Source organism: Acomys minous (assembly GCF_964271855.1).
Source record: "Acomys minous genome assembly, chromosome: 9".
NCBI classification, from domain to species: domain Eukaryota; kingdom Metazoa; phylum Chordata; class Mammalia; order Rodentia; family Muridae; genus Acomys; species Acomys minous.
In genome coordinates this window covers 119,359,333-119,384,136 of record NC_140490.1, presented here as the reverse complement: position 1 = coordinate 119,384,136, position 24,804 = coordinate 119,359,333, and the positions used below count along the sequence as shown (strand labels likewise).

The 24,804-nt window shown below is 44.6% G+C and overlaps 1 protein-coding gene across 2 annotated transcripts in view; it reads right to left on the bottom strand.

The window, feature by feature from the left end:
- DNAJC5B (DnaJ heat shock protein family (Hsp40) member C5 beta) overlaps positions 1-24,804 on the bottom strand; it is a 108,024-nt gene that overhangs the window by 48,282 nt on the left and 34,938 nt on the right. The window contains exon 1 of one of the 2 annotated variants that reach the window (XM_084797276.1): positions 22,917-23,047. The exons of the other annotated variant lie outside the window; for it this stretch is intronic. The gene's annotated coding sequence lies outside the window, so the exon portion shown is untranslated. Of the gene's footprint in view, positions 1-22,916; positions 23,048-24,804 lie in introns of those variants that run through there. 2 annotated transcript variants of the gene reach the window in all.

Sequence of the window (24,804 nt, the reverse complement as noted above, 5' to 3'; positions counted from 1 at the left end):
AGGAAGATTGTTGGATAGATGCTCCAAGGTCATGTCACACGCAGTGAGCAGACCTGGCACTGCTTCCCTGAACAAAGCAACCGAGCATGTCAGAGAGGAGGCACATGATGCCGTTGCTGGCAGATGCCAAACAGGTGGGTGAGAATCCGGCTGGGCCCTGGCTGCTTCCCCTGCACAAGTAGAAGCGCATCCTGATGTGTACAGGTACACTGCACATAAGATGCGATCACACAGCTGTATACAGAGCTCTTCTGAACACACACCACCAAGGCTCATAGCCAGCGCCTGGTGAGACCTTCTAGGAGGACAGAGTTTTGAACAGCGTTAGTAGAAGGGAGAACCGCTGCACAGCATGTAAGCAACTGATCTGAGAAGCATTAAACTGAAGGCATTGCGGTGTGAACGGTTCACATTCTTAAAAGGAGGGCTTAGAAAAGACAGGGAGGAACTAAAGAGACCTTTCCTGAGGTGGCGGGAGGGGTATGAAGTGCTAATTGCCCATGGTTTGAATCCAAAATGTCCATAGGTTCATGTTTGAGCATTTGGGAGATTCTGGAAACTTCAGGAGGTAGGGATAAGTGGTGGGAGTAGGCTACTACAGACAAGCCTGTGAAAGTTAGACACAATCCCTGGTCCTACCCTGGTCTACCTCGTGGCCTGGCATGCTGTGAACAGGCGCTGCCATACGTTCTTGCTGCCCTACCCCCATCCCCACCCCCCAGCACAGTGAGCTGAAGCCTTAAGTCACAGTAAGCCCTTCCCCGGGCTGTCTCCGCTACATACCTGGGTCACTGTGATACAAAGCAAACTAATACATGGTCGTTTCTCCTAAGTTCTATGGACGGAGTGGTCACTATTCCCTTAGAGGCTCATCAGAACTTTTTCTATATCATTTTCAATTAAAGCATACGGTTAGGACTATTCAAAGAAATAACTAATATGTTAACACAGAATCTTACAGTGCCGCCCCATCAGGCAAAGTCCTTGAATACACAACCAAAACAATTCACACGTGAGTATGAGGGCACACATTCCCTCATTTAAATTTCATTAAATTCTCATTAAGTATCTTTCATTAAAAATATCTCAGAAGAATGCTAAACATGGGACGGGCAGTGACACAGGGCTTTAACAAACATCACCACATAAAGGCTTCTGAACAGCAGGAGCAAAGGCAATATTGCTGTCCCTGTGACCCATCTGTGTCACCTCTCAACCTCACTGCTCTAGTGTGCCTATGAAATATCTCCCACAGCCCCGTGGGTTGAACCCTTCATCTCCAGCTGTTTCTGTAACTTTGAGAGGGGACCCCACCAGAAGAAGGGGATCACCGGAGATGTGGCCCTGAGGGCCATGAGTGATGCCCAGTCCCTTTCCCTCTCTGTGAGGTGAGCAGTCTCCTTCTCCACATAGTGCTGCTTCCACAATGTTCTGCCAAAGTACACGGAGTCAGAAAACCATGGACAGACACCGCCACGGCCATGAGCCAAAGCAAACCTTTCCAACTCTTCAGGTTCTTCTGTCAGGCATGATGTCACAGAGATGACAAGTCTGATTAGCAACCACTCTATCATCACCATCGTTATCATCGCCACAATTACCATATCATCATCATATCAACATCATCATCATCATATCATCATAATTATCATCATCACATTATCATCATCACCATCATCACATCATTATCATCATCACCATCATCATCGTCATCATCATTATTTTTGGTAGAACTCAAGCCACCATTGTTCTCTTTGGTTTTGCTGCTGTTTTGTTGGTTTGGAATTTGGGTTTTGTCTACAATGCTAGAATGGAACCCAGGATCTCACATGTGCCAGGCAGATGCTTTGTCACTGGGCTACGTAGCCAGCCTCAGGCCATCACGTGCAAGTTCCATGGGAACCGACAATCTGGTCAGGATTCATTACATTAAGTGAATTTGGAAAGGAAAATATAGGTCATTTCTTTGATTCTGTAAGATGAAGACGCTGTCAGGCGCCCCTGGGAATTTCTCAGTCATAACTGAAGAATGACTCTGTAGAAGTCAAGTCCTACACGTCACAGGCAAGCAAACAGGTTAAAGTTCCCAGGACGCTTTGTCATTTTTATAAGTTGTATATGTTTACAAGTTTTTTAAACCTGTTTTTCCTGGTAGCATCATCTGAAAAGCCCACCAGCATGGTTTCCATGTTGAGGCCCCCTCTTGTTTCCCACCCGGAGACCTTAAATAATATTTTTTATATAATTTTAAAGTTACATAGGGGCTGAGATTTTTAATGCGGTCAAATCTACAAATACGTAGAAAGTATAGATCCTCAGGAGGCTAAAGAGGAAGAGCTAGATCAGAATGCCCAAGAACGGCTGGCAACCGTCCTGAGTTGACGCCTAGGGCCACACAAGCTAATCCAATGCAAAACCCGGCAGTGCGGTTGGGCTCGGGCATTTTTAAAGAGCTCTCTAAGTGGCTCTAGGGAGCTGCCCAGTTGAGAACTGCTGTTGACCCCACATCAGAGACAGACAGCAGACTCAGAGAGCTCTTCAGCTAAGTACTGTGGAAAACACCTGCCAGCCGGGTGCTCTCCGGAAGAATTTTCCACAGCTCATGTTTCCTAAGGAAACATTTGCTGATGATAACGGCATCCACGTGATTAAAGTTTGGTTTCACAGAAATTAGCTCAAGCTCCAGTAGCTGGAAAACAATATCCCTGTTCTCTTACAGTTACACAAGCTGCTCCTTATGTGTTTCCTCTATAAAAGAGGAACAGCACAAGACTATTGTAAGCTGTCATCTACCAAGTGCCAACACTCACACTATAGACTTTTACAGCCCATTGCGTTCTTGGGTTAGCATGGGCTGTTTAAAGTGTGTGTGTGTGTGTGTGTGTGTGTGTGTGTGTGTGTGTGTGTGTGCGCACGCACGTGCTCACCTGCACATTTCTTGTGTCTTTTTCTTTTTATTCTAGCTTTGTTGGTTGGTTGGTTGGTTCGTTTATAAAGGAAGAAGGAAGGGCATGGAGTTGTGTGTATGAAGAAGTAGGACAGGTGATCTGGGAGGAGCTGAGGGAGGGAAACTGTGATCAGAATATATTGTATAAAATTTTCAAAAGTAATAATGTCAGGTGTAATGGTGCACACCTTTGATCCCAGCACTCAGGAAGCAGAGGCAGGTGGACCTCTAGCCTGGTCTAAATAGTGAGCTCCAGGGACCACCAAGGCTATGTAGAGAGATCCTGTGTGAAGAGAAGAGAGGAAGGGGAGAGGGAGGAGGAGGAGGGTCAGAGAGGAAAGGGGAGGAGCAGGGTCAGGAGGAAGAAGGAAGGTGCTATTTTCTTCCCTACCCAAATCATAACCTAGCACGTTGGAAGTGCTTTAAGAGTTCGAACATACAACCCTGACAAATTTATCACTAAATTGAATAATTTGTACAACAAATGGAAACTACTTCTTGTTGTTTCATATGAGGCACTTTACCCAATGCGTGGTGTGTCAAAGATGGTAGCCATGAAGATGGTGGTGATGAGAAGATGGTGGTGACACTGCTGCTGTCGATGGGAGTAGCTGATCCTAATGAGACTATCTTCCTTAAGTCATAAAAATGTATAAAGCAGTAAAAGAAAATAGAGAATTTCTTATTCTAAAGCTCAGTGTTTTCTCAGCCAATCAGTGTTATTGCCTTGGTGATCATATTGGCGCTCCCTGTGAACTTCCGTCAGGCCTCTCCCCTCAGAACTAGTGTGCCCTCGTAACTGGCCCGCACCATAGCATTGTAGGATGAGTCATGAGAACTCAGTTTGTTTATTCTTTTTATTACATTTATTTTGTTTACTTTTTAGCAGGGCAGCCATGTGATTTGGTGTGAATGTGGAGGTCAGAGGACAACTTAGGGAGTAGCTTCTCTTCTTCCCCCAACCTCAAGTTGTGAGGTAGCAGGTGCATTTACCTACGGAGCCAGCCCTTAAGCTTAGAAAAGACTCTCCCATCTCAAAAACCCTCAATGTCTTATCAAACTGCCCATTCCTCACACTTGGTACCCCGAGATACCTTCAATAAGGACACTAAAGTCTACTTCACCAGAATCTGTCCCATCCCTGACATTTCCTTTCTAGTATTTTTCCATCTGCTGGTCCAAACTTTGACCCTGGGCTATGAATCTTGACTGGCTCATATTGGACTCAGAATAGAGTCCAGTTCCATGCATGAGAATCGCTTTCCCTGTTGTAATTGCTCCTGAATACAGCAAGCTTGTGCTACTTTTAAAAAGAAAATATTCATTGAGCCCTTTTATATTACTATATTTTATATTATTATATTATTATCATTTTATAAAGAAGACTAAGATTAGAGCAGTTAAGAAAACGACCCAAGGTTTCCAGATAGGACACAGTGTAGCTTGGCTTTGAAAACAGGCTTGCTGGCTCTGAGGCAAAGTTTTAACTCGTTGAAGAACTTTGCTTCAAGAGCTTATAATAACTGGAGGAGTAATTTAGGCTCGCTGTTTCCTTTCTTACCAGAGGTGGGTGGCAAATGTGCTGGAGCTCAAAAAGGCAGGAAGTAATGGCTCTAAGCACGGGACTGCTCACGGACCTGCTTCGCGATCTCACATCAAGGACAATATCTATTTACTTAAGTAAATCTCTAATCTGAGAGCTGCGTTACTGGGAAAATATTGACAGTCTTGTCACCTGCTAGGAAACACACCATGTATTTCACGTGTGTGAAGTTTAAACACCTTGTTGCTTGCTTATGATAAGAAATTGCTGCAATAAACCAAGAAGGTTTGAGTCCAACAGATGTGCTTCTTTAACAGAGTGTGTGTAAACAGAACCTTGACCGGTGACTCCACAGCGGTCCTTGTCTCCTGTCCAGATTAGTCCAAGTGATTCTGTGCTAGTAAACTTAAAAACAAAAAACAAAACAAAACAAACAAACAAACAAAAAAAACAAGTGAAAGACTCCATGACCAGAGCAAAAGTCATTTTTAATAGGATTTTAATTATAAAGGACATTCTGCAAATTGTCATCTGAGTGTGGTCAACCCGCCTACAAAAGGAAGATGCACAGAAACCAAGATACAGTGTTTGTAGTGGTGGCTTCCAGGGACTGCTCTGAAGCTGTATCTTAGCCCCCTTACAAATGGAAGTAGGTGACAGGTGTGTCCTGGAAAGAGAAGGAAATGCTAAGGACAAAGCACACATATGCCACACTTGGTAACTCCCTAAATGCTTCCTCTCACAAGTCACAGGCATTTCAGGACTCCCTATCCATTTAAGGAAGAGATCTTGTTACTTGTGGTCACGTGATGTCTCCCAAGGACAACCGTCCATCTCGGAAGGCTAAGAGATGGAACGGGAATGGCAGTGCTCAGCTGTCACACCGCACTTCTGTACTCTGGTTAAAATTCAAAGAAGAGAAACTGAGCTGGACAAGAGAGCTCTGAATGACAACGTGTGTCCCTTCTTTTGGTACACGTCTGCCTCCCTGTGTCCCACGGTCGCTAGCCTGGGAGGCTGAGGTTCTCTGTCTCTTGGCCCACTGCACTAGTACATCAGGGCTTGCATAAATCCCCAGTGGGCCTTCGCAGCAATACATTTCCACCTGCTCATGGAAGGAGTAGTCAGAACTTGCTGAGTTGCTGAGTTGTAAGCAGTCCAGGTATGCAGAGTTAAGTGACTCCTGTTGCTTACAGCATTGCATTACTGAGTGTCAGTTGAAGGTGCCTGGAACTGTACAACCACGGCTGAGTGCCGGCCTCTCCCAGGGGGCGGGAGTAGAAAAGCCCCTCTCAGAATAGGTATGGTGGTATTTTGCAGATTCTTCCACAGTGACACCCACACCCTTGGGTTCCAAACATGCACAATCAGACGGAATCTGATGCTGGTGGTACCTGCTCCTGGTACCCCCTCTGCCTCCCTTACATGCGTTCCTTCTTATAGGTCTCCATCCACCAGAGGACAAACCCACTGTGCCTCAGCACCACCAAGCCACATGCTACCCGTTACAGCCCTGCTCCTCCTCCTCCCAGAGTCTTAGGGAGATGTTATAAAGTTTTCTGGATTGTTCCACAGTGTAGACACAGACTGCCCGGCTGTCTCTGGCATCACAAGGCCACAGATGTAGGAGCAACAGAACATCAGTCCCTCAGCTTTTCTCCCAGGGCTACTCTTATAAGACCTTATTTTTAGACATTACATCACAGCCAAGTCAGTGTGAAGGTGTAGCCATGGAGGTTAAACCCCGGACGCTTGGACTATTGTAGCTTTTATGTGGGGCCAGGAACTGACAAGCACGATGTCCTGGCTAGCTTTGTGCTATCTAGACACAGCTAGAGTCACCTGAAAAGACGGACCTCAGCTGAGCTCCAACTGTAAAGCAATTTCTTAATTAGTGGTTATCAGGGAAGTGTCCAGCCCTTGGTGGGCGGTGCCATGCCTCTGCTGGTGGTCCTGGGATCTATAAGAAAGCAATTTGAGCAAGTCATGGAAGTAAGCCAGTAAGCAGTACCCCTCCATGGTTTCTGCATCGCCTCCTGCCTCTGGGATCTTGCCCTGTTTGAGTTCCTGTCCTGACTTCTTTCAATGTCAAACAGTGCTGTGTAAGTGTAAGCTGAATAAACCCTTTCCTCCCCAAGCTGCCTTGTTCATGGTGTTTCATCACCACAGTATTTTCAAGTACTTACTAGCTGTCTCTCTGCCCAGGGCCCCTAGGGCCCCGCTGCCTGCACATCTGTCAAAACGCCTTCTTTGTAACTTTCCTTAAAAGTCAAGCAAGATATTCTAATGAATAACTCCATTCAGCCCTAAAACAAAGTAGATCTGCCATTCTATGTGGCCATGTTGCCCTCTAGTGTTAAAAAAGAGAACAAATTGTAAACAGTTATTTTTTTTCTTTTTCTTTTTTAACAATTTATTTTTATTTTTAAAAAATGTTCACTTTACATCCGATTGTGACCCAGTCCCTCATCCCCTCCCTACCCCCTCCCCTAGTCCTCAGAAGGGAGGAGCCCTCCTCCCCTGATGGCTGACCTGGGCTACCTATATCCTCTTCTGCTGTGGCCTGTCAAGGCCACCCCACCAGGGAGAAGTGATCAAGGAGTGGGCACCAGAGCCCATGTCCCCATGTCAGAAGTAGTCCCTCCTCCCCATATCATGGGACCCACAGGGACACTGTGCTGCCTATCTACTACATCTGAGCAGAGGGTCTAGGTCCTCACCATGCATGGCCCTTGGTGGGTGCATCATCTCTCCTCCACCTGGATTTGGTGGCTCCATTAGTCTCCTTGTGGATCTGCTGTTCCCTGCAGGTCCCTCTGTCTCCCAACTCTTCCATAAGACTCCCTGTACTCCACCCCAAAGTTTGGCTGTGAGTCTCAGCATCTGCTTCAATCCCCTGCTTGGTGTAGTCTTTCAGGGGACCTCTTTAGTAGGCTCCCTTCCTGTTCCCTCTCTTCAACAGCTTCCGGCGTCTATTCTATTTGCCCTTCTAAATGAGAATTAAGCATCCTCCTTAAGGCCCTCCTTGTTATTTAGCTTCTTTAGGTCTGTGTGTTGTAGTGTGGGTATCTTGTATTATGTGGCTAATATTTGCTTATAAGTGAGTGTATACCATGTGTGTTTTTCTGGTCTGGGTTGATAGCTCAGAGGTTAAGAGCACTGTTTGTTCTCTCAGAGGTCCTGAGTTCAAATCCTGTCAACCACATGGTGGCTCCCAACCATCTATAATGAGATCTGATGCCCTATTCCGGCATGCAGGCACATACACAGACAGAATACTATATACACAGTAAATAAAGTTATGTTCAACTTCAAAATATTACTCACTCCAAACCATCTGTTTCCACATCTTGCAGCCACAATGGTGACCATATGTGTACTGACTAGTTTATATGTAATTCACATCAAATTTTAAATCTGAGTGTGTATCCATGCCTCTATACTTTCTGGGCATCCCCGTGTTTCCTCTTCAGCTCTTCGAGAGACTTTGCCCTGACCCTCGGTGTCTCTGCTACGTACAGACTCTCATCCTGGCACAGCCAGCCTCAGTCTGGCTCTTCATCTCCCCAAGGTGACCTTGACACAGAGCTCACTCTTTCCATCCCATTCATCAGGCTGGGGGCCTTCCTGACCATGTGTCCCTCCCAGTCAGCACCTTCATCCTCCTTACAGCCCCTTATCCTACACTGGTCCCTGATGTCTCCAGTCTCTTCAGCCTTCAGCTCAAGCCTCGCATATGCTCACCTTGACCTTCCTTGCCAGCCAACTCTGCTCTAACACGTCATTTCATTTCTAACTCATGGATACTTTCAAGTTCCCCAAATCTGCCAGCTGTTCCCCTTTCCTCAACCACTTTACTGTTCAGCTAAGATTCTCAGATCAAGTGTAGCTAACTATGCCTTTTTTAGCATCCTTAACTCTTCACACTTTATGTTACCCACAGGAACTTCTTGTTCTAGGAAGACCTCACACTCTTCCATTGATGCAATGGTGGCTCTCACTACTCTGCACCACTCTCCTCACCATCCATACCTTGCTTCTAGCAAAAGATACTATCTCTTATCTTGGTGGGGAAAGACTGTATTCTATTGTCAACAAAGCATTTTCATGTGGCTACATTTGACCCACACAATAATTAAGGCAAAATTTTCACAAGCCAACAAACCAGGCCCAGAACACTTTCATATAGAAATCACAGTTGCTAACAGAGCCTGGGTAGGAATATGCCTCCTAGCTCTGAAAATCCCTGTCATGTCATGTATGAAGAGGGTTCTCCGTCCAGGGGCCCTTGGGAGACTTCAGCTGGCAGAGAGCAGGTTCTGCCCAGAGTTTTTATCAACCACTAGGAGGTGCTGCTTCTCCACTTTGCCTCCAGAGTTGGCAAAGCACCTGCACTCCATTTCTTCATGTCTAAAAGAAAAAGTGGAACAGCCTTGAAAGCAAGATTCCTATCTTCCCTTCTTTGGGAAATTGTTACTACTAAGGACTGGGATTCCTTGTATGTCTGTTGGTCTGCCACTTTCATGGGCCTTGCCTGAGACCTGACTGTCCACTCTCAATAATGTGGGTCACAGCTTTGGGACCAATCCCATCAGGGAAGTCAAACCAAGCTCTCACGGCGGCATCATTCCACAGGACCAGGACACATGCGCACAGATTGCGACGGTGCCATGGCCTAAGTACCGTGCACATAAAAGACTAGCTGATCTTCTATAAATACATGATATTTGTGGAACAATCTGGAGCCATGTCTGCTGGCAATAGAGGAGCTGACTGAGTCCCCTATAGAGGAGCTGACTGAGTCCCCATAGAGGAGCTGAGTCCCCTATAGAGGAGCTGACTGAGTCCCCTATAGAGGACCTGACTGAGTCCCCATAGAGGACCTGACTGAATCTCCTATAGAGGACTTGACTGAGTCCCCTATAGAGGAGCTGACTGAATCCCCTATAGAGGACCTGATTGAGTCCCCTATAGAGGAGCTGACTGAGTCCCCATAGAGGACCTGACTGAGTCCCCTATAGAGGACCTGACTGAGTCCCCTATAGAGGACTTGACTGAGTCCCCTATAGAGGACCTGACTGAGTCCCCATAGAGGACCTGACTGAGTCCCCCATCACAGTCCCTGACAGAAGTCTCAGCTCTTCCCTATGCCTTCCACTGACACATGAAGACCATAGAGCTCGGCTTCAGTCGGCAAAATGTGTCCTGCTCTGTCCCCATTTTCCTCTAACACATCTTCCTTTGCTCTGCACCTCCTTCACGGCACATGATGCTGACCTCCAACCCAAGGCTTCCCACAAGCGCTGTCCCACATGTGGCCTGCTCTATGATCTGTTCACATGGGGTGGGTCCAGGAGGATCCTCTCACTCCATCAGAGCTGATATCTGCAGGCTGCACCAGAAGCTTGGGCAAGGAGCTCACTCTCTTCAGTCTTGGTGTTTCCCTATGTAAATACGAGGTATTTGCTGTTGTCAAAATCAACCAAACAAGCCAGGCGCTGCGGCACATGCCTGGAATCCCAGGGTAATCTGCAGTCAGAGAGGCAGAGGCAGGCAGATCTCTGTGAGTTCGAGGCTGGCCTGGTCTACAAAGTGTGTCCAGGACAGCCAAGGCTACATAGAGAAACTCTGTCTCGAAAACCCCAAACAATAACAACAGCAGCAAAAAAACAAAAACAAACACACACACACAAAATCAACTAAACAGCACATCAGGGACCAATTTCGTTATCATGATGAAGGAAATTCCAGGAGCATCTAGAGAGAGCTCCAAGGAAACGGACAGAGGCATCTGTATAGAAGATGGATTTGGGGGCTTGTAGTTAAGCTTGCCACTAGACACTGTTTTCTTAAAGCATGGAGTAGGAGGGGGCTGGGCAACAGGGAGGAGCAACAGCCCATCAGGCCACAAACCAGACCCATCTCCATAGACGAAGGCCCAACCCCTACTGGGTGAATCAGCAGGCAGCACGTAGCCACACAATGATTGATTCATGAACATTTTAAGCTGTTTAGAAAAGATTTTGGTGAGGAATGGGACAGGATTGGACTGGCCCATGGGACAGTAGTTTGGAAGGGATGCCTCAGGATCTTACCCTACAGCTGTGGCAGGCCTGGCATGCTGCCCCTCACTCATGCAGAGTGAGTGGTGGAAGAGCACAGGGTTGGGGTAAACACTCAACAGTGGGTGTCCGAACAAAGCACAGGGGTGTGGCTCTCGGTAAACAGTAACTGTTAATGTTCCGTGGAGCCCTTTCAAAGCCAAGCAAAGTGGGACCCTTCTTGTAGCTGCACACTGCACACAATCCAGCATGCTCACACATGAAGATAGGACACTGCTTTCCCTGAGCTTTAATAGCTAATGTCGTCTTAGGGAGGGAGGAACCCCGGGGCCCATGGGAAACTGCCCACACCCAGCTGAGGCATGTACGAGGCTTGGGATCCCAGCTCTGCCATTTACCAGGGAAGCTGCTTAGATAAACTTACTCAACTCTCGGAGCCTGTGTCTTCATTTCTAAACTATAAGAACGCGGTATGGTCCACAGTGTTGGTCAGATGCAGATGGGGTGGCTTTCCACTCAGACCACTGTTACAGTTAATTGTTCTCTGGTGTGATGGCTAATTCTATGCGCCAACTTGCCTGGCTACACGGTACCCAGATATTTGGTCCAACATTACTCTTTTTGGGTGAATGAGTTTAGGATAAGGTTAATATTTCAACCAATAGACTCCCAAAAAGCAGATGCACCTCATCTTCAGTTAAAGGCCCAAAGAGAACAAAGATTTACCCTCCCTAAGATTAAATTCCGTCCCTCTCTTCCGACAGACAACTAACTACAGAGACTTTGTTTTCCCTGTTCTCCAGCTCAAACCGCAGCACCTTCTGTCCTTGGGGCTCAGGACTGCTCGTTCTGGGCCCTCAGACTTATCAAATCCAAATTATAAGAATCAATGCCTTACTTTATAAATATATCCTATTGGCTCTGAGAAACCCCAACCAATATAGTATGTACTTTAAGTATTTTTATGATTGCTTGTTTTTATCTAAGAATCAAGGAGAAAATGAGATGTTTGTAAAGGCGCTTTAAGTTCTGTGTTTAAGAAGCAGGAGAAATGGCCATAATGTGCTGGTAGTGGGCAGATCTCATCCTCTAAACCCAAAATGTACAGTGAGGATGGGGGAAGGGACACTGGTGCTGAGTAAGACACTTTAGATTTCCTTGGTTAATTTCTTCCTCTTTGTATAGTTCTCTGAATTTTAAGGATAGTAGTTTTGTGCTACCATTTTTACCGTTCATTTGTCATGATGAAATCACCAAAATGCGAGCCTGGTTGTGCCACGGAGTTGACGAAAGTCCTCTAGCTGCCTCTTGCTGCGGTGTGGGGAGAAAAGCACAGGCCCATGGAGGCAGTCACAGGATCCCACCAGGTACAGCGGGAAGAGCCACGAAGGGGAGAAGGGCAGAGGAAGGAAAGAGCGGGTGCAGACAGTCCCCACTGGCAGGGCCCATCCACCTATCAGCAGCGGCAGGGCCAGGGGTGGCAGGGAGAGGGAGAGCAAGCGCATCCTTGGTATCGGTGAGGAGATGCACTGTATCTGGAGGACAGACGGGAGTGCTTCGTACAGAAGGAAGAGAAAGACGCGCAGGACATGGCTCCAGCAGTGCTCTCACTTCCTGGGTGTCCAGGCACGACTTCGACAAAGAAAGGAAGACGTAGGGGATGGAGTGTGGACTGCCAAGGCTGTTAAAGAACGTGACTGATTTCCTACGGATGGCTTTGGCTCCCACAACACAGAGCCCCTGCAAGGAGCGTTAAGAAGTCTTCAAAGACCATCAGCTAACTGGGACAGTCAAAGAGTCATCTCCCAGTGAAGACTTCCAGCTGAAATCTGAGTTGGACGGGAAAGAAGGTGGCTTTTTACAACTTATGTACTTTCAAAGGCAGTAGGGACCAGCGCCAACATCTCCAAGGAAAGAGCAGAAAGACTATGCAAAAACAACTCAAGATGTGCAGTCATCTATGCATCCAGGTTCATCAGATTCCAGCAAAATGATGTTCATGGTCCATATCATCAGATGAAGGCTCTAAAAAGCAAGGTATCTTAGGAGATCTTCATCAGCAGTGTTGAAATTTTTATCTCTAAAAAAGGAAAAATCCTTCTCTGGAGTTTATAATCACACTCTTGATGTGACTGGATACATAGAGAAAATCTTGGAGTTTATCACATATTTGGAGATTAAAACAACAACAACAACAACAACAACCTTATTTCTTGCTGAAGCACCTGGATCTAGTAAGACAATTTCGCGTGACAGTGACGCGCGGATCAAGGAGGGAAGCCTGAGCTCCAGTAGCTGAAGAGACCCAGCGTTTCTTGTGACTGAAGATGAAGGTGGAAAAGGAAGAAAGAGGATCTAAGTAACAAGAAGACAAGTGAGCGCTTCGAAGCCGTGGGCCCTCCAAGAGTTTGTATAAAGACAAGAGGACTTTTGAAAACCATACTTTGCTTACCCATTCATGCCCGAGGGATCTGTGAAGTAAATATAGATATGTCCATTATCGATGCTAAGCGTAAATCAGATCTGTGTAAGTTAGTATAAAAATGGTTCGATATAAACATACTCATTGTTTCTAAAAAAAAAAAAATAGATCAGGCCTAAACACAGAAGCCAGGCCTCAAGAGCCTTGGTAAAGGCAAGTGCCAGAAGCATCCTCAGGACTCACTCAGAACTGGAAGGTTTGAAGGTCTTGTTCGTTGAAAATGCAAACCCAGCCTTCAGGAAAAGAATAGCTTCAGAAATGGACGCATATCCATGGTACAGTGCTTGCTTCAGGGGCCACAGAGCATAGCAACAAACACATTCAGAAATGTACTCCTTAAAAATACTCAGAGAAATCAAAGCACAGTCACAGCAGTTACTGTGGGAGGCACCACCGAGTCCTCAGGAAAATGTGCACAAGTCATTCAGAGTCCTAGTGCAGGGAGCCTAGGTTACTACAGATGGTCTGCTGCCCTCGATCTAGTGCAGAACATGCCATTTTGATGCTCACAAAATAGTCCCTTTTTGATTGCTGTTAGTATCTTTATAAAAATATATTTATCTTGTTTTTTAAGATAATATATTTTATTTTTTGAAATTATAATTATATAATTCCCCCTTCCTTTTTTCCTTCCTCCAAGCCTTCCCCTGTACCTTCCCTTGCTCTCTCTCAAATTCATGGCTTCTATTTCTTTGTCATACACACACACACACACACTCTCTCTCCCTCTCTCTCTCTCTCCCTCTCTCTCTCTCTCTCTCTCTCTCTCTCTGCATCTGTATAACCTGCTCAGTCCATATAAGGTTACCTGGTTGTGTATCTCAGGGCTGACCACTAGTATTGGACAACCACTGGCGGCTCTTCCCTGAGGAACACTGTCTCTTCCACTCTCAAGATTTCCCAGTTGCTGTAGCTGCTTGTCTAGGGCTGAGGCTGCACAAGATTTCCCCCTCTCATATTAGTACGTCCACTATGTTCTGTGTATCTGCGTTTTGCCTGCATGTTTATATGTGCACTATGTGCGTGTGCCCATAGAGTTCAGAAGAGGGCACTGAGTCTGCTGAGGCTAAGGATGTCTGAACCAGCATTTGCGTGCTAGGAGCCGAACAAGTGCTCATAACCAATGAACCATCTCTTAGCCTCATGCTGCCGCTATCTTAGTATGTAGCACCTCTGTTCCATTGTAGCATCTCAAGTTTGCTCCTCAAGTTTCAATTTTAATTCTTCTGTTTGCTCATCTTTACAGAGTAGAAAGAGAGGCTAGATATAAAAAGTCACATGCTATCACGACGTCTAATGATTTCCACACAAGGGATGTCTTCCATCAAGAAGGGACTAAAGATACACACAGCAACAAAGATTGCAAGAAATATCTTGTGTAAGGGGAAAAAGAAAGTGTAGTTTGTTTTATTCATATATATGTATATATACATGGAATAAACTAAATTATATATGTATGTGCACCCACACATATATACATACATATATATTTCCCCCTTGGGTGAGAAAAAAATTAACCTAGAGAGGTTAAATGATTGATAACTACTCATAAAATCCTAGATAATCAAATAGAAGGAGACAGAACAAATTTACTGGGGTGATAAAAATGTTTTATGTCTTAATTAGGATAGCAGCTACCACAGTACACAAATTAATCAAAGCATACATCGGCGAACTTCTACAATAAGTGCCTTTTATTTTACATAAGTTGTACCTCAATAAAAAATGAACACATAGAAGAATTAGGTTTTTTTTTTTAACTAATCACACGAGAGTATATATAGTAGCTTCACATGAAAAGAAATCTGGTCCCTATGTGTGTGCAGCACGTGGAGAACGCAAGCACACCTACATCAGTTGTGTATGTACAGAGCATTTCTGGGGCATATACAAAGTGTGGAGTTTCATAGAGGTGGATTGGGACATGGGGCTGGGAGATAGCTTTTCATTAGAATAATGCTGTTTTAACAAATATGTACACATGTAGAGAGAGTATCTTCTCTAGTGTATGGATGCATTGCCTGTCAATTTAAAAAAAAAAGCCTATGGCCCATAAGAGAGGGTAGAAAGGAAGGTGGAACATCGAGCAGACAGAAAGGATTCTGGAATAAAACCAGGTGCAGGAGATTCGACCAGGAAGACACGAGAGAGAGCGCGGACAGGCTCATGGTACCTGGGTGGAGGTAGTCAGCCACATGGCAGAACTTAGATTACAATAAACAGGCTATTAAATTATAAGCTAGGCAGAGAATGAGCCTAGCTTTATGGCCTAGGTATTTGTAAATGTGTTTTGAGTCTTGTGAATGATTATTCTGGGAGTTTGGGGCTGGGAGAAAAAAAAACATGCAGTATACACATAGACTTTTCAACAAAACCACATAGCCTTCTATTCCCCAATGAAAATACGTTTGTGGTAGGCCGCCATAGCTGTGATGGGTTAGGGTTAGTTTAAAAGCAGAGTGTTTTCCGCAATGACTATCCCACCTCAACAGCCATGACCAGCCAGCCCCTCCAGTCTACCCTCTACAACACTTCCAGTGTTTTCTTTAAACATTGTAGTTTTGTAGCACAGCATGACGGTGCCAACCTCTAATTCCAGTACTAGGACAGCTATGACATAGAGGCCAACCTTTGCTACATGGCAAGACTGTGTCTCAAATAAAAAAAAAGGTTTTTTTCGCAAAAATTTGAGTTTGCCTAAGCCAAAAACAAATACCTTGTTGATTTCTGTAATGTAACATAAAAGCCCGTGTCCACAGTGGTACGAGGTACCATGCCTTTTACATGCCTTATATGCCTTTTACATGCCTTACATGCCTTTTACATGTCTTACATGCCTTGCATTCCTTTTACATGCCTTTCATGCCTTTTACATGCCTTGCATGCCTTACATGTTACTAATTTCTGGCCACTTATAGGCCTCATCTTAATTTGTTCCTTACTTGATCATTCGACTAGGCCTGATCGTTTCTTCCGATGGTCCCTAAGTTCACTGCCCCACACTGCCTTCCCCCTGTCATGACCACAGGCCAGACGCTTCTCTCGGCTTCAGCCTGCCAGACTCTAACTGGAGCCCTCTCCCGTATTTCTCCATTGCTGTTTTAAATGTAAATATATTCTCATCACTCTGCTCACAACCCTTTAAACCTTTGCATTTAAACTTAAGCAAATACCGCAGGCCCTTGGCACCACCCAGCGTTCAGGCGTGGCTCTTGCCTCCTGCCAATTCTTTCCTGTCCCCTCTGACGCCCGCCCGTCAGTTCCTTAAACACAGGCTCCTGCCCACTGAGTCTCTGCAAGCACTACTCCCTGTCTTCAAACATTCTTCTCTATGTTCTGTGTCTTCCAAACCACTCGGCTCAGTTGCCCACATCAAGAACGTCATAAACGATGGAGGTAAAAGCAGAGAGAAGAAATCAGGGACAGGGTATGAGTCGAGAGTTCAGCTTCAGAAATGCTGAGGAAACTGTGGGAAGACCACGGAGATGAGTGCTGGGATGGCAGGAAGGTGAAAGAAGCTATTTTATTACACATGTATGAAACAAACTACATAGAGCAGGGAGAACCATGTGACAATCATGAGTTCTATAAACATTACATTCATAGTGGTTTGGCTATTTGTATTTGCCCAGATTGAAGTAAATGTCTTTCTTGTCTTGTTGGGTCTAAATTTCTGATTGAAATTCAATATCTATCCTATCTCAACTCTAATAACTTAACTTCTTTACCTTGATCTAAAATGATCTTATCCCCTAACCAACTAAAACTTTTGTAAAACTATACTATCTTGTCTTCAGTGCCCCTCAGAGACTTGAGAAGGAATAAAACTTAAAATTCTTGAGTGAACCAGCAGTGGGGGTTAGCAGCTTCCAAAATGAACAAATTGACTTAGCCGGTTTCCTGCCTGACCAGTCAAGAGATGGGGAGAAGAAATGAGGGAACGGGTGGCTGAAGAAGGCGAGGAGGACAAAGGCCCCTGAGTGGCCAGCAAATGGAATCCTTGTTTTGCAAGCATCTATTTTTAAACTGGGGGCAACAATCTCTCCGTTTTGGGAAGGAGTACCCAGTGGGTTGCAGACAAGCGCAGTAAGGGAGATGAGCCACCTTTAGAAAAAGACGACCAGAAGTGGACCAGCCAGCATAGGCAGATGGTACTGGAAATGATAAATTTGAAGATGTGGAGCTGTGAGTTTATGGAGAAGATGGGTGAAGGCAGAGACAAGTAGCTCTAGGTATCCAGAATATTCCAGATACCCAGCAGGGCTTCCAGTATGGTCACTCTACAAGGGGAGTCGTTTGATGGACGGCAAGTCAGATCTGGAGCATGCTGACTTTGAGGTATCTGCTTCCAATACAGCATGCAAGATGTAGTTCAGCCCTAGCACCAGTACGCAGAGCCTTACACACTGACACCTGCTCAGACCCTTTTCATTCTTCCCTGTGTGTTTCTATAGCTCCTATTTTCTATGTCCCAATCAAGGGATGCAAATTGTGTCCTGCGCTTGTGGAGTTGTGAAAAGGAAAGGAGAGTGAGTAGGAGTGAGTCCTGCCCTGCTTAGCATTTTCAATGGAAGACATTTTTCTTCCCTGAGCATGGGTCAGTCAGTCCTATTGTTTCTCTTCCTCAAGATCCCTCCCATGGCCCAGTGCTCCCTAAACACTCCAGACAACTTCACCTCTTCTTTGCTGAGGGCCAGGGGTGCTTTGAAGTTCACAGCAAACACACTTTTCACATAGAGTTTCTTCTTTGTCTTTGAACTCTTTGCAGGTGTACAAATCATACAAACTAAATCCTTGAACTTTGAAAGTGAAACAGTATTTCACTCTCTAATTGTCCCTGAGCTTGTTACAGTTCCAGGCACACATTTTAAAAAACTGAATTGAATTAAAACTGATATTGAATTTTTTAGGGTGAAAATAACCACCTTGAAAGGATGTGACACAATGGGAGGCGGCACATTGGTTAGGAGCGTGAAAACATACCAGCTCCTCACACATAACCCAACCGAACAAGGAGCCTCTTAAAAATGACGTTGTACTGTTAACATTCCCCAAAAGAGGAGAAAGGTTGATGTGAGGTGTAGCCCTCCATCAGCTCAGCAAGAAGTTAGTCAGCTAATTAAAAGTTCATTTCCTGGGATTGCCCTTAGTTCGTGAACAATACTGGCTCATAAATGCAGAACTTGTCATTTACAGTAAACGATACCCAACAGCACAAATGACAAAACTTGGCGTAAATGACTTCCTTTTGGTTAGAGCTCTGACGGGGATATTTGGACAACTTAAAGGAAGGGCACTCGTGACTCAGCTTGTAACACCATTCTCCACCTGTGGTGGACGGAATATGCTTGACAAGATGGAGAATCTGTCTATGAGGGGGGAACAGGGGGAAGACACAGGGTCCTGTGAGCCCTGGTCAGCCAGCATTTTAGCTTCTGGCCTTCTACCATTGTTTCCTACAGATTCTGCACTGGCAACATCCTTCTCTTTGCAGGGCACGTGAGACCTCCAACACATAGCTAATAGCAGGGCACAGCTGGGATAGGAAGAGTGTGTCCAAGGTGAGTGGCTCAGGTTTTCTAGGAAGCAACTGCGCTGGACCATTTTAGTTGGGTGTAGGTGTTTGGGGTAGGGAGAAATGCTTCTGGAGGTGGCAAGGCTGGGGGCTGGTGGTGGGGGCGGGTGATGTGTAGCCACTAGAGCAGCTGCCTCATAGCTCTGCTGAGGGCTTGTTTTAGAGCATACCTTTCCCCTCATGAGGTTCCCAGGAGCCACAAGGTAAACAGCAGGAGAGCTCCTTGTGCCCTTGGTGGCACCAACGCCCATTCACTCTGGGTCACATTCCTTTCCACACATCTCAGGCTTCGGGTTACAAAGGCCTTGTTGCACAATCCTTAAGAGGAGTAAGTATGATGGGGGCTGGGTTGGGTTGAAGGGCTGTGCCCTGCATGTGTCAGGGATCTATGTGCGGCTAGGTGCCGAGGCACCAATGTCTCAGGATCTTTGGAGTGTTATTTTTCTTTTCTTTCCCCTTCTGAGGCTTTTAAAGTCAAGCTGCAAGTTTTGGGGTAATTCTAAGGGAAACATTCCAGAAGTTTCCAGGCATATCTGCATTTCAGCTTACTAGAGAGAGCTGAAGTACCACATTGCAGAAGCTGAATCTAACCCTTTTCTTCCTGTTTTCCACAGTCAACTTCCTCCTGCCAGGAAAACCCAAGACAAGTGTATGCAAATTACTTAATATATTACACAGATTTTGAAATTAATATGGAAGCGGAAAGAGACCACAGCTCTGTTCAAATCATATGTCACAATGGACTGGTTTTTTCCTGAAGGAACATTCATAATTCTCTCTACCACAGACAAGTCTGCATGGAAAGCCAAGAATATATTTAAGAGGGTTTTTTTTTTGTTTTTGTTTTTGTTTTTTAGGAGTTAGAGGCTTCAATTGGCTATAAACCAATATAAATCTATAATATAAAGGATAGTCTGCATTAACCAATAGCAACAAAAGTACTTATCACATATTTTCAATGATAAAGCAAATCTGACAACCATGAAAATTAGGATTTATTTATCTTAAAACAATTACTGATTTCACTTCATTTCCTTTTAGAATTTAGCTCTTTGCATAGATATGAATATGAATTCAATTAGAAACTTGGAGTAGCTGTGTCCAGAGAGAGCACAGGCATAAACTTACAAACTAACTGCAGCTGTAAGACATACACAGAGCAACGGAAAAACCGGGGACAAGGCTGAAGAATCACCTAAACTACCAAGATAATTCCAAAGAAAATCTGAAGTCATAGGAAATGTTCCAGAAGCCTCACTTAGCAAATATATTGGGTAATAAAGATGAGTCACTTACCACCTGTGTATGAGATATTCTCAGCTACCATACAAAATATTTACTTATACACATACAATATTACATATATACATTCATAAATGAACATGGTGTGCCTACACTGTAAAAGGCAAAGACACAGGAAGTAAAAATGCTATACATTGTATAAATGCTTAATAGTGTGTATACATGCAGTGTGTGCCTGGGTACATGATTGTGTGTGTAGGTACATTTATGTGCATGGAGACATGTAGGCCAGAAGTCAAATATGATTCCCTCTATCACTCCTCCATATCTCATCATCATCATCATCATCATCATCATCATCATCATCATCATCACCACCCAGACAGCACCTTTTGAGGAATCTAAAGACCACTGGCTAAGCTGGCTAGTAAGCACCAGAGATCCTCCTGCCTCCACATCCCCAGCTCTGTGCTCACAGGCACGTATCAACATGCCCAATTTTTCACTTGAGTGCTGGGGATCCAAACTCTGTCCTTCATGTTTGCATAGTGAGCATGTTAGGACTGAGGCATTTCCCCATCTTTTGTTTGTTTTCTTTTTAATGGGCTGTATCTAACCAGTTTTCAAGACAAGGCAGCTTGCTACCTTCCCTGTGTTTATTTTCATTATTGTCTCAACCTCTTGGACGGGCTTGGGGCGTTTTGGGACCTTGACTACAGGTCTACGAGTCTGGGGGTAGTGCAGAAAGGAGCTGCAGGATAAACAGTGCTACCTCCACAGGGTGACTGCATGTACCAACAGCCGGTGAGGGAAACGAGATATTCTCAGTTTTAGAATATTTTAACTTGGAAATGCAAAGGGTCAATTCCGACATAAACTAGTCCAACGGAATCAAGGGCAGAATGCACTAGGCCAGCCTGCTAGCTGAGAAGACCGGAGCTGTGCTTCCAGCCAAGACACAACCTCTCTGTGCTCATCTTCTCGGGACACGTTTCTACATGATCTCCCCGACAGCTCTTAAAACCCAGGCCATGGGTCAAGGCTCATAGGACATTACTGTCAGTAAATGTAAATACAGATGAATTAGGAAATTATGTTTTCTGCTTATTAGTTTAGGTAAAGCCTAAGCCTGGTTTTCCCCTGTTGGTATAATTAAAGAAGTCTAAAAACTGACCAATGAAGATTTCATTTTCAGAGTCTTAAGACACTGGAGCATAATTTAATTGTGAAAAATCACGTAACTTTCCAGATGGAAGCTGAAGGTGTGCTATCCAGTGAACAGGCAAGCATATCTGCTTTGATCTGGGGCTTTCCTGGAGCATCACGGAACTGTTCTTAGAGCAGTGATGCATTTATTCCTGATGTCTTGGAGGCTGAGGAGTGTTAAAACTGTGGCCTGGGTGTGCTTGGTCTCTTTCTCTTTTTCCATTGCCCCTAGTGTGTCCTGTGGGTAAACTGATCCTCATTAGAGCCCCCGCTGGAGTGTTACAACAAGGATCTTGCAGAGCATGCTCAGAAAAGCCTGCCTGAGCAGTCCTGGCCTCTGACTGTGGGGTTGCTATGTTAAGACAGAGGGGAGTAAGGGGAAAATGGGAGGGAGGGAGGAATGGGAGGGTACAAGGTGATGGGATAACCATTGAGATGTAATAAGAATAAATTAATAAAATAAAATTTAAAAAAATAAATAAACTGGTTTAAAAAAAAAAAGACACAAGGCAGTCCAGAGACAAGCCAGGGCCTGGAGCTCCAGCCCTGCTGCTAAACAGATCAGCTATTTGCTGTCACTTGGAATCTCTCTGGGCCTCCAGGAAGAAATAAATACTTTGGAAGCTAAAACCCTAAGGCAAGGTAAAGAAAACAGAACTATTTACATGTCCAGCAACTATTTCACTGGAGGATCCCTAGACGTGGGCAGAGTGGGGTGCAGGCTCCAGCTGATCTGTAGCTCCAATGTTCTGTTTCACTGTTCCTCAAGGTGGCCTTTTGTCTTTGATGTCTTGGGATTTCAAAACTAGACTTTGGAGTTAATCTCTTTTGTTAACCCATAATACACCTTTATTCTCCTTATATTTTTATGGCATTTAAAAAACTATCTCTATTAAAATGATTCTTTCACTTAAATGTTTGAAATATTTACTCTTTCCTGTCATTCTGTGAGAAGCCATTAAAAAGAAAAGCAGTTATGCAAAAGAATATCATCAAAGGAGTAAATTCCTTTAAAGTAACTACGAAATGACCACTAGAAATACCTATAATGAGAATTTTGGATTCTTAAAAAGAAAACACGAACTATTGTATGTTTTTGTCTTAATACCAGGGGTGAAGATATGGGGTTGCTTTGCAGCAAGCTAACTATGATTTGCCTCATGCTCTTGCCAGGCTGTGGTTTTTCCAGCTGCAGATTGTTTCTGCAATTGTGTTTGGAATCCTGCAGAGTTCTCAGAGGGTATATAAATGCTAGGGCCCTGAGTGGTGGCACAGGGCTGTTGGTTGTTGTTGGCTGCAGTTTTCAGTAGTTGTGTACAAAGAAGAAAGAAGAAATTAGATATCCTGACGGCGAAGATCAAAATTCCCCCAAGGAACCTGACGCCACAAATCAGCAGGAAGTAGTCTGACTACACGGTCGTTCTCTTTTCGATCCCTGACTTTATTCAGCGATCTCTTTCCTCTCTATCCCTTTTTCCTCTTTTATCTAGGATTAGGGGGGCTGAAAGGATGGAATAAAAGGGTGGAAAAAAGAAAGTAGCCACAAAGTAGCAAAGACAAGCTACAGATACTAGTAGTGCCCTCTGCGTTTTCCCGGTAACCGGAGAGAGGCCAGTGGGAGTCCGGAAACTTTGGGATGCCTTTGTATTGTGACTTCATGACCTCCTGGATGACTGTAGCTCTATTTCTGCTGGGAGCCCCTCTGGATTCCTACCTCTCCTCAGAAATGGTAGGTACCTTGGCTACTGCCTCTGGGCTGTACTGTTCTTCCTAAGCCTGGAGACATGGTCACCTGTGGGTGTCTCCTTCTCCTTTAGACACGAGCAGGTTCTACGACTGGCTTAGCCAAAGTCATGTACCTTGTGCTGAACTGGAGGCATGGCTGGCTGATCCTCCTGGGTCCTTCCAGTAGCGTTCTACCTCTGCCTCTGCCAGTAACTGAACCTCTGTGGCTTTTCCTTCTCAGATGCTGGGTATTGTGATGTCATAGAGTAGACCCTCCACACACACACACACAGACATGCACACATACACACAGCCCAGCAAGAGACCTTCCTGCCCACATTAATGACAACCTCTCAATTTCCACTTACTATCACTCTGAACCTTTCTGGAAGCCGCAGCGAAGAGACTGTGAAGACCATCCATCTCACCTGCTCTACGCATAACCACACTGAGGTCCTGGATGGTGAAGTGTCCGAGCTAACCAGAACCCGGAGGCACTCAGTACTGAGCTCTAGCCCTACTGAACACACTGCACTCACACCTGCTCTCCTGCCCAGAGCTGGTCACAAGAACTAGGCGGGCAAGGCGACCTGTATCCACCATGACAAGAAGCCACCCAAGCAAAGCACATCGCCGTAAGAGAGCAGTCTCAGCACTGGTGGAGAACACCGCTTTTCTGACAACCTATAGGTCCCAGGAAGAGCTTGTCCCTTAACCTGGAACCCACCAAACCAAGTCTAGAGAAGCAAGTCGTGTGACTATTGAGGAATGTTTTCACAGATTTGGTGACGAATAACAAAGTAAGAGCTACTAATCATATTTACTGCAATGACATATGCAGTTTCTAGTATTTACTGGAAAAGGATTATCAGTAAAGAAACAAATTTGCTGCCGTGTAGTTCTTGTCTCCATCTTTTTTGTAGATGTTACCTCGCGATGCTAAGGGATTCTCTTCACTGCATGAGATGACTTGTATCTCTGAGGTCATAGGATTGTTCTTGCAGAGTGTCTTGGGGGTGGGGGAACATATATCACACTTGTGTAATAGCAACAACTAACACTTTATGTCATGCTCCAACATTTACAAGCCTTTTCACATATATCATTTCATTTAATCACATCTCAGTGAGGCAGTATATTATTTTTAGTACAATTTTATGGATGAGAAAATTATAGCTTAAAGTGGTTATGACTTGCACGAGATCACAAAGCTAATTAAGCACAAAGGTTAACATTAACTGTAAGCCAGATCTTCCAGCCAAGCATTCTCTCCAGCATAGCACTGCCCTGGGTCACAACTGTCATTTAGTCCCAGAAAATAGTTAAAGGAAACTGCATTAAATGACCTGCAAGTAATAAAGAAGAAATCATTCCCATGGGTTAGAAGTGCTGTTTTACTAGCCTCCTAAATGCCTTCATTAAAAACTCAAAGAAATGGCTGATGGATACTAATTCCAAACTTTAATCTGATATAATTACTGCCCTTCCACTCGATTCCACACCTGTGAATTCTCCTAAGGGATCCATTATGTACATGAACACTATGTCCCTGGAAGAGTTCTCTGAAGCACTGTTCATAACAAGAAAAACTAAAAGCTCCACAGTAGAAAAGTGGTAAAAAACGAATCTGCTAAACTCATGAGAATGTGATTTTGAACAAAGTTTCTTGAACTTTGGCATCTTGTTTGCCATTTTTGAAATGTTGCCAGGAACAACGTTTACTGTATAGTTTCCTTTAAACTAACTCATATATTTTAGTAAGAAAACAATGATTGAAAATATTTTATATAACAGGTAGAACCACAACATTAATGACTAATGATGATGACTTTTTTAGAAATCCAAATACAATGACATAAAGGGAATGTTTATTATTAATGCCTTAATGTGTCCTGGCACTTAACTAAAAATACGCACCTGACTTAGCCAAATCTCAACTAATACCTTTCATTTTCATCAAAATTGACCTTTTTAAAAACAAAAAGACAGGACAACTTTCATTACTCCTCTATATGCGGCTCG